This window comes from Schistocerca nitens, chromosome 2 (assembly GCF_023898315.1).
Source record: "Schistocerca nitens isolate TAMUIC-IGC-003100 chromosome 2, iqSchNite1.1, whole genome shotgun sequence".
Lineage (NCBI taxonomy): Eukaryota > Metazoa > Arthropoda > Insecta > Orthoptera > Acrididae > Schistocerca > Schistocerca nitens.
The window spans coordinates 808,030,878-808,041,523 of NC_064615.1; positions in this window are offsets into that span (position 1 = coordinate 808,030,878).

Genomic DNA, 10,646 nt, shown 5'->3' on the forward strand with positions numbered 1-10,646 from the left:
GGGCAAAAGAAAGATGTCACATAGACACAAAAAACACGGAGTCGTTCACACGTGACGATAACAACACTGATAACACATTGGCACGGCGCACACAACACTGACGAATCCGACGGCACAAGTGAACGTAGTAGTGGGACGGCGAACACCAAAAACACTAAACGGCGGCACACACACGAGACACAGAAGGCGATGATCTCCGGCGCGCGAATGTTCACTAAGCGTGTGCGAGTCCGGGGACCTGCCAAGAGAGGAGGAGGAGGAAGTGGAGAGGGAGAGCGAGAGGGGAGAGCAGGGATGCCATGGGCAAAGGAGAGAGGGGGAGGGAGGAAGGGGGTGGGGAAGCCCGGGGGAGAGGGGAGGAGGGAGGGGGGAAAGGAAAGAGAAGGGAGGGGATAGGAGGGAGGGAGGGTGCCTAAAGGATAGGACACAGGAGGAGGGGGGGATCAAAGTTGATAGGAGGGGTAGATGGAGGGGAGGAGGACATCATCAGGGAGAGGGAGCTGGCGGAAGCCACCTCGGGAGAGGGTAAGGAGGGTGGAGAGATGGAGACCGGGTGGGACATGGGAGTACAGGCGCGGCAGCGGGCGGGGGTGGGAGAGGATCGGGGAGACGAGCGGGTGAGGAGGATCGAGTTTACGGGAGGTGTAGAGGATTCGTATCCTTTCGAGGAAGAGGAGGAGGTGGGGGAAGGGGATAAGGTCATACAGGATCCGCGTGGGGGAGGGGAGACGGATGCGATAGGCAAGGCGGAGAGCATGGCGTTCAAGGATTTGGAGGGATTTATAAAAGGAAGGGGGGGCGGAGATCCAGGCTGGATGGGCGTAACAGAGGATAGGGCGGATGAGGGACTTATAGGTGTGGAGGATGGTGGAGGGGTCCAGACCCCACGTACGGCCAGAAAGGAGCTTAAGGAGACGGAGTCGGGAACGTGCCTTGGCTTGGATTGTCTGGAGATGGGGAGTCCAGGAGAGACGACGGTCGAGGGTGACGCCAAGGTACTTAAGGGTGGGGGTGAGAGCGATGGGACGGCCATAAACGGTGAGATAGAAATCAAGGAGGCGGAAGGAAGGAGTGGTTTTGCCTACAATGATCGCCTGGGTTTTGGAAGGATTGACCTTGAGCAACCACTGGTTGCACCAAGCGGTGAACCGGTCAAGATGGGATTGGAGAAGGTGTTGGGAGCGTTGCAGGGTGGGGGCAAGGGCAAGGAAGGCGGTGTCATCGGCAAACTGGAGAAGGTGGACGGGGGGTGGCGGCGGCGGCATGTCCGCCGTGTACAACAAGTACAGAAGGGGGGAGAGGACGGAGCCTTGGGGCACACCGGCGGAGGGGAAAAAGGTGTAGGAATCGGTGTTATGGATGGTGACATGGGAAGGACGGCGGGAGAGAAAGGAACCGATCAGACGAACGTAGTTAATGGGAAGGGCGAAGGTTTGGAGCTTGAAGAGGAGACCGGAATGCCATACGCGGTCATATGCGCGTTCGAGGTCAAGAGAGAGGAAGATTGCGGAGCGACGGGAATTGAGCTGTTCGGAAAGGAGATGAGTGAGGTGAAGGAGAAGATCGTCGGAAGAGAAGGACGGCCGAAAGCCACACTGGGTAACGGGGAGGAGGCGGTGCTGGCGGAGATGCTGGTGGATGCGGCGGGTGAGGATAGATTCCAGGACCTTGCTGAAGACCGAGGTAAGGCTGATGGGACGGTAGGAGGAGACGGCGGACGGCGATTTGCCAGGTTTGAGGAACATGAGGATACGAGAGGTTTTCCACAGGTCGGGGTAGTAACCAGTGGACAGGACTACATTGTAGAGCCTGGCCAGGGTGGAGAGGAAAGAGACAGGAGCTTCACGAAGGTGGCGGTAGGTGACACGATCGTGACCAGGAGCGGTGTTGCGTTTGGTGCGGAGTGTAGTAATGAGATCCTGTGTAGTGATGGGGGCATTAAGTTCCGTGTGTGGAATGTTGTCCAAGTACTGGAAACCAGGAGCGAGGGGAGGGACAGAGGTGTCAGTTCGATCGCGGATATCGGGGAAGAGGGAGTAATCGAACCGGGGATCATCAGGGATGGAAAACACATCGGACAGGTAGGAGGCAAAGTGGTTGGCCTTACTAAGGGCGTCAGGGAATGGGTGGTCATCGTGGAGAAGAGGATAGTAGGGGGAGGGCTTTGTTCCGGTAAGGCGACGGAAGGCGGTCCAGAACTTGGACGAGTTTATAGGAAGGGTAGCATTTAAACGGGTGCATGTCTGTCGCCAGTCCCGGCGTTTCTTAGCCGCGAGCAAATTTCGAATGTGTCGCTGTAGTTGCCGGTGGCGTCGTAGGGTGTCCGGGTCACGCGTGCGGAGGAAGGCACGGTAGAGACGACGGGATTCACGGAGGAGGAGGACGGCCTGTGGTGGCAAGGTAGGACGGTGGGGGTGGATGGCAACAGTAGGGACGTGGGCCTCCACGGCCTCAGACAAGGTCTGCTGGAGAAAGGAGGCGGCATGAGAGACATCATCGGGACGGCGGTAGGCGAGAGGGTGGCTGTCGACCTGAGTGGAGAGGGTATCCCGGTAGGCATTCCAGTCGGCACGGGAATAGTCATGGACGTACTTGGGGGGAGGGTCATTACGAGGGTCGGGGCGGGGGCGACGACCGTCTGAAACGGTGAGGAGGACAGGGAGATGGTCACTACCAATAGGCTCCAGGACATCCACCGTAATGCGACCAAGGAGGTTGGGGGAGGAGAGAATAACATCGGGAGTGGAATTGGATTCGGGGCGGGTGTGCTGGGGGATGGGGATGAGGTCGCCTTGAAGGGAGGAGAGGAACCGATGCCACCGCCGTAACTGGGCAGCGGAGCGACTATGGATGTTGAGGTCGGCGGCGATCACATAGGAGGAGAAGGTACGGTCGATGTGGGAGAGGAAGTCGAAAGGAAGAGGGGCGTTAGGGCGGACATAGATGGTGGCACAGGTAACGGTAAGGCCGGGGAAGAAGAGACTAAGGATCAGGTGTTCGGTGGGGTCGGGAAGGAGAGGTTGGAGCCGAACGGGGATCTGGCGGTGGTGGCCAATGGCAACGCCGCCACGCGCCACTGGGAGGGGATTATCGGATCGGTGGAGGAGATAGGGGGAGGTGTGAATGGAGTGGTGGGGTTGGAGAAAGGTTTCATTGAGGAGGAAGGCATCCACACGGTGGGTAGCAAGGGTGTGCAGGAAGAGGTTCTTGTTGGCGGGAAGGGAGCGGATATTGTTGAAAAGGATACGATGCTGTCGCGCCATGATAGGATTTAGACGAGGGTGTCAAGGCGGGAGAAGGTGAAATGGGCCTGGTTATTGGAATAGGTGGCGTACATTTTAAGGTGGAATATGGAACGGGCGGCGAGGGAGATCTGTTGGAGGGTGTGGGGGCGCTGAAAGGGATGGACGTTTTGGAGCACAATAGTGAGGAACCTGATGATGTCCTCAGCAGTGGGGGGGGGACGAAGGGAATTGCCAGGAGGGGTGGGGGCGTCCAGGGGACGGACAGGTACGGTGAGTTCAGGGGTGGTGGGAGGGGGCCGGGCTTTACACTTTTGGGAGTAGGTAGGGTGGGGGAGGCTGCAGGTATTACAGGAGGGAGGGGATTGGAGGTTGGGGCACTGCCGGAGAAAGTGCGCTTGTCGACAATGCGGGCAGGTGGGGGCCTCGCGGCACTCGGCTGTGGTATGTGCATTATAGCGCAGACATCTCTGGCAGCGCAGGGATTGAGGGGGGGAACGGGAGGGGTCGACCTTGTACCGCTGATTGAAGAGGAGGGCACCCTCCTTCAGGAGGCGGTCAATGGAGGGGGCGTCCTCAGAGAACACCCGCATAAGGCGGGTGGGGCCGGTCGCGTTAAAAATGCGGCGGACTGCCCGCACCTCCAGGGTGGGATGGGCCTTCAGCTCCGCCAACACCTCCTCCTCCGTGATCGACGGACTAAGCCGAGTGATCACGGCGGTGAGGGTCGGCGGGCGACGCGGGGGTTGGGGTTGGCGGGTAGGAGAAGGAGAGGGAGCAGGGGTGAGGGAGGCGTTAGGACCAAAACGGGTGATGGGGAGGCGGGAGAGGATGTCAGTATGGAGGGTCGGGCTGGGGGAGGAGATAAGAACAGAGTCCCGTCTGGGAGTAAGGAGAGATATGGGGGCGCCAGGGAAATGGCGGCGGAGGAGGAGGGAGAGATTCCGGGCCTCGAGGAAGGAAGGATCGGGACGGGACAGGAGATATTTGTAGAGACCGGGTGGGGAGGAGGAGGAGGAGGAGGAGGAGGAGGGAGCGGGGCCAGGTGGGGAGACGTCCATGGCATTGTGGGGTGGGGATGGGGGGCGGGGTGGAGCCTTTTTAGGAGCAGAGGAAGTGGGGGCGCCACTAGGGCGTTTGACAGCTGCAGATGGGCGGGTGGTGATAAGAGGGACGGGAACGATGGGGAGGTGGTGGGAAGGGGCAGGTCCCGGCACGGACGGAACAGTCGGCGCCGGAGATGACTGTGACGGTGCAGGCGAAGGTGGCAGTGATGGTGACGGCGACGAAGATGGCGGTGGTGGTGGTGGTGGTGGCGGCGGAGATGGCGATGGCGACGGGGAAAGCTGGGCGTGGGCAGTGGCCCGACGGGCCACCACCCGTGCCGGAGCTGCAGTGACAGGCTGGGGGAGTGGGGGGAAGGGATCAGAAAGAGAGGAAGAAGCGGAAGAGGGGGGGACAAAGAGCGAGGGCGAAGGGATAGAGAGGAGGGGAGGGTTGGAAGGAGGGGGGTGGGACTGGGCACACCAAGTGATAGTGGTGGAGGCGGCAGAAGGGGACGTATACACGATGACGGTGGTGGTAGTAGTGACGGTGGTGGTGGGGGCGGACATGATGACAAGGAGAAGAAAATACACAGCACTAAAGGACAGGACACACACTGGGGGACGGCGGACGGCGGACGGCGGACGGCGGACGGCGGACGGCGGACGGCGGACGGCGGACGGCGGACGGCGGACGGCGGGAACGCTGCTGCCGCGGACGGGGCCGGGGCGGCGGCGGCGGCTGCTGCTGCTGCTGCTGCTGCTGGCTGGCTGGACGGCGAGAGGCAGGAACGCTGCTGCCGCGGACGGGGCCGGGGCGGCGGCGGCGGCGGCTGCTGCTGCTGCTGGCGGAGCTGCTGCTGGCGGGACTGCTGCTGCTGCCACCGGAGGGCTGGCTGGCTGCCCGACCACTGCTGCAGACCGGGACCGGGACCGGGAACTGCTGCTGCTACTGCTGCTACTGCTGCTGCTGCTGCTGCTGCTGCTGCTGCTGCTTCTTCTGGGCTGGCTGGCTGGCTGGCTGGCTGGCTGGCTGGCTGGCTGGCTGGCTGGCACCTGGAACACCTAACACTTCGATAAGCGCTAGAAGGGCACTATCGAAGGGCGGTAACCTTGCGGTGTACCGCCGGAGATGAAGCAGGGGATACCAAGGAGGTATATAAACTACATAGAGTGGCTATCTGTGAGGTAACAGCGCTCCCAGCGGCAGCAAAAAGCAACACCGGCCGCCATTTTTTGAAACGTCTACATGTCAGTATATTTACATTTGGTGTATGGTACTGGCGTTAGAAAATCACTGTAGTAATTTGTTTTAGAAGTCTTATTGACCGATCGCGAATCATGTGCAGTGTACAATTGCGCTAATAGAAGTGATAAAACAACTGGAATATCATATTTCAGGTGAGTATCTAAATGCGTGTTGTACTTAGCGTTTTGTGCATCGTTTTCGTGTTTAAGCTGTATACAAAATGTAAATAAGCTTCTGTATACACGTTTCTTTATTTTTAGATTTCCTCTCAAAAAGAAAGAGCTGTTAAGTCGGTGGGTAGCCAATACGAAACGAGATAAGTGGCAGCCAACTCAATATAGCTACATATGCTCGTTTCACTTTGAAGATAGATACATGTATAGTACAAACGAGAAAAGGCGACTTCTGGCAAACGCAGTACCGACAATATTTACGTTTCCTGATCATCTGCAGAAAACAACTATAGTATAGATACAACCAAGGAAACGGCCTTTCAGTGAAGAATCAGTTTCCTTATCAAATGAACTAGGTAAAATAGTTTTCCTGTTATTTATTTGCTATATGGGTTATGTGTGAATTTTACTATTAATCAATGTATGTTTAAAGAAAAATAAAGCTTAATGATAATACTTCATTTTTGTAGGTGAAAGAGTGAATCAGAATGATCATGTAGATCATTCTTATTGTTTACCTAGCCCCAAAAAATTGAAACAGAATCATGAGTCACTACAGAAAAGGACCGAGAAACTGAGGAAGCAAGCGAAACATGCAAGGCAAAGTGTTTCAAGAAAGAAGAAACAAATTGTGACAGTGGTTGTAGGCCTAAATAAGAGACTTCAAGACTGTGCTTCTGAAGTGATAGGATGTGGTAAAAAATAGTGATATTCTGAGGCACTTTTTGTAATGCAAAACAAATGTTCAATTCCTGAATATCCTAAAGAAATAAAACAGTTTGCCCTTACACTCAGTTTTTACTCCTTCAAAGCTTATAATTATTTGAGGAAGTCTGTTAAATTACCCCATCCTCCAACACTCCGCAGGTGGGCAACTACAGTAAATGGCAGTCCTGGATCTACAGAAGAAAGCTTAAAAAAATTAGCAGATGAGGTTCAACGTAGTTCAGGACCTATTTTACCTGCACTTATGTTCGATGAGGTGGCTCTTAAAAAAGACTTAATATGGGATGGTAATAATGTCTGGCGTTATGTTGACTTAGGGCAAGGATGTGAGGAAAGTGATGATAGCCAAATAGCAAAAGAGGCACTAGTGTTTATGGTCACTGGGATTAATAAAGAACTGGAAAATTCATGTTGGCTATTGTTTAACAGCAAGTGTGAAACTTAATTTACTGCAGCAGTACCTCTGTAAATTGGAGGAAACTGATGGAAAACAGGTTTCATTGCAATAAAATGCATCAAAAATAGTTTTTATACTGCTCCAAAGGGTGTATTCAAATTGTTAACAGTGGCAGAAAGGGTTTTCAGGGACTGTCAAACCTTAATATGGAAGAAGAACTTCCTTCTGCAGTTGTGTGTGGAATTGTTCAGAATTTTGGGTGACAGGCCGAATTTATTTACTCAATTTTGACCATCTAATGGTGCCAGCTGAATTTGGAGAAGAGTCACATTACTCTTTTCTAGTCAGGATGCTGTTAAAATAGTATTTTAATTGTAGGTTACACCATTTATGCAAAAACCAGGCCAATGGAAGAAAGAGGGAAACATATTCGGCAAATATATACAAACTTATATTGTTTAAGGTACAATGGAAGGGGGTCTAGTGCAGCAGGGGATACAACCCGTTGGCTTTGAACAATGACGTCATTCCTTAGTCATAGATCGCAATGTCTTCACTTCGAGGCATAGATAATAAAGCAGTTCTGTGTTCTAGTAAGCACTACCATTAAAATAATTGTATGTTAATCTAAAAGCGATCGCTTGATATTCGGTACATCATTAAACGCGTGATTTAATTAACTTAATTGTTTGTTTTTTATTCGGACGCTACTTAATATTTTTCGTAATGATATTGAGGTATTGTGGATTATTAATTTTTTATTATAGAACAATTTGTAGTGTCTTATTTCCGTTTATAGGAATGGATTTGTCTACCCCTATGAATCTGGACGATTTAAGGGAAGTTATGGGCCAAGATATGTTGACCACAATTTGCTTCCTGCAAATGTGTGGTCTCATAGCGGAATACGTTCAATGTCGTGAGTGCGGCGAACATATGCGCCTTACGAGTGTATCGAGTCGCCGTACTCACGACTGGTTCGTATGGCGCTGCAGCAAAGATCGGTTGTGGCGGTCCATTAGACGAGGGACGTGGTTCGAGAAACCTAAGCTTGCCCTCAGAGACATAATGAAAATAACATATTGTTGGTGTTTAAGATATCCTGTATGGCTGTGTGTGCATGAGTGTCGTGTCAGTAAACATACCGTAGTAGACTGGTACTCGTTTTGTAGGGAGGTTTGTGGGGAATATATGAAATATAGGGGGCCGTTGGGGGGGCCGGGCGTTATGGTGGAAATTGATGAGTCTCATTTTGGGAAAAGGAAATACTATAGGGGGGAACCTCCGGTTGGATTATGGGTGTGGGGGGCAGTAGTTTCAGGTCAGCATTGTAATGGTTCAAATGGCTCTGAGCACTATGGGACTCAACTGCTGTGGTCATAAGTCCCCTAGAACTTAGAACTACTTAAACCTAACTAACCTAAGGACAGCACACAACACCCAGCCATCACGAGGCAGAGGAAATACCTGACCCCGCCGGGAATCGAACCCGGGAACCCGGGCGTGGGAAGCAAGAACGCTACCGCACGACCATGAGATGCGGGCTCAGCATTGTAATGATGTAGTCTTTAGAGTAGTACCAAATAGAAGTACGGAAGTTTTGGTTAGGTTAATTGAAGATGAGGTGGCAGAGGGATCTATTGTTATTTCAGAAGGGTTTTCTTCTTATAGGGATTTAGGGGATAGGGGTTACCAACATCTTCTAGTAAACCATAACATTGAATTTAGATCTCTATCGACAGGCACCTGTACTAACAGCATAGAGGGGTACTGGTCAGCGGTAAAATCACTCATAGGGAAAGGGAAACGCCAAATTTCAACTCTTCAAAGCCATCTAGATGAGTATTCTAGGAGACAAAGCATTCCGCGGACATATTGCCCGTTTAAATGTTTCATTAAACATGTGGGCAAAATGTACCGTCCCAAACATCTCAGTTAATTTCAGGAGGGAGGGGGGGGGAGGGAAGGGGGGTTGGTGAATGTCTGTGTGTGTGTGTGTGTGTGTGTGTGTGTGTGTGTATGTGTGTGTGTGTGTGTGTGTGTGTGTGTGTATGGGAGAGAGAGAGATTTCGTAATGTGTTTGTTTTGCGTGTGGGTATGTGATTTTCATTACTGTCTGTTTAGGCGAGCTTCCGTTATTCGTCGATATTTCCGTGTGGTAAGTTCTCTTTTCCATTTCCTTCTTTATCTATATTTCACTATTTTGCCATACTTCACTTTCTTATTCCACCAATATGTGTATTTCCGTGTTGCGAAGTACGTAACAGAAATTTGGGAGCTGGCGATCTTTTTTCGTTTTCCAGCTCTAGTATCAGCAAGACATTTTCGAATTTGTACTTCCGAAACCCCTATCACAACAACATCCTTCACTTCGTCTTTGCACTGACGACACGACTATAATTTGTATCACGTACTTCACGTCGCCTTTACACTGACACTATATATGTCAATTCGCGAGCAAGATAAAAATGTTGCGTGTAGCTATATAGCTCAAGTAACGAATGGGATACTATTAGCGTCCAAGGCACAGTAGCTGATAAGTGTTTTTTGGCTTTAAAAAAAATCTCATGAGATAGAATAAACTGATCCTACTTTATTATGCAATCAATAAAATAAACGAAACTGAAACATAACAGCAAAAGCGAAAATGGTAAACTGCAAATAGAATAGATTAGCCATGCATAACACCCACCCACCTCCCCAGCAGTCGGAACTCCCGCACCCATTAGAATATACACATGCTTCAGTAGCTGATAAGTGTTTTTTGGCTTTTTTAAAAAAAATCTCACTAGATAGAATAAACTGATCCTAAGATACAGATGCTTCAGTAGCTGATAAGTGTTTTTTGGCTTTTTTTAAAAAAAATCTCACGAGATAGAATAAACTGATCCTACTTTATTAAGCAATCAATAAAAAAACTAAACTAAAACATAACAGCTTTTGCTGTTTATTCTATCTCGTGAGATTTTTTTTTAAAAAGCCAAAAAACACTTATCAGCTACTGAAGGGAGCTACAACACTAAGAAGAATCGCTTCTAGGCTTTTGACAAGATCAATGTTTATCTCTCTCGCATTCCTTTGTTTCTCAACATTCTCCTCAGCTCTTTCATCTTTGTAATACATGGTCTCTGGCGACTTGTGACGTCATTGTTCAAAGCCAACGGGTTGTATCCCCTGCTGCACTAGACCCATGAAAGGTCCTGCACTGTCAATTGATCGTTTTTGGACCTACTGAACTATGTAAAATTGTTTTTGACCTAATCTATATGGCATTGCAGCGAAATGAACTGCAACATTTCGTAATAAACTTTTCAATTAATCGATGTCAGAAGTGTGTTTCATTTCTTTTAGCCTTCACCACTATATGTTTTACAGTAGAGAAATGAGATTGTCAGTGCAGATTGCCTTTTTTTTTACGCCATGTGTAGTAAACAATAACAACATTCAGTATTAGCAGACGACGTGTAGGCTGCCCCTTGACGTTACAAGACATGGCGGCTCAGTTTTCAAGTTGCTTCAAAGATGGCGGTGCCGTAGCCAGTCTATGTTGCTTATATAGGTCGTTGGGGGATACAACCCGTCGGCTTTGACCAATTACGTCATACATTACTCATAGATAATGTCTTCACTTTCAGCCATAGAGAGTAAAACAGTTCTGTGTTCAGGATAAGCGCTACCATTGTACATTAAAATAATGGAATGTGATTTTAAAAGAGATCGCACCATATTGCTCAAACTATTCTTTGTGTGCATTTATTTAAATAATTGGTTGTTTGCAATTCATTCGGTACTTCATTTCATTCTTAATGATATTGA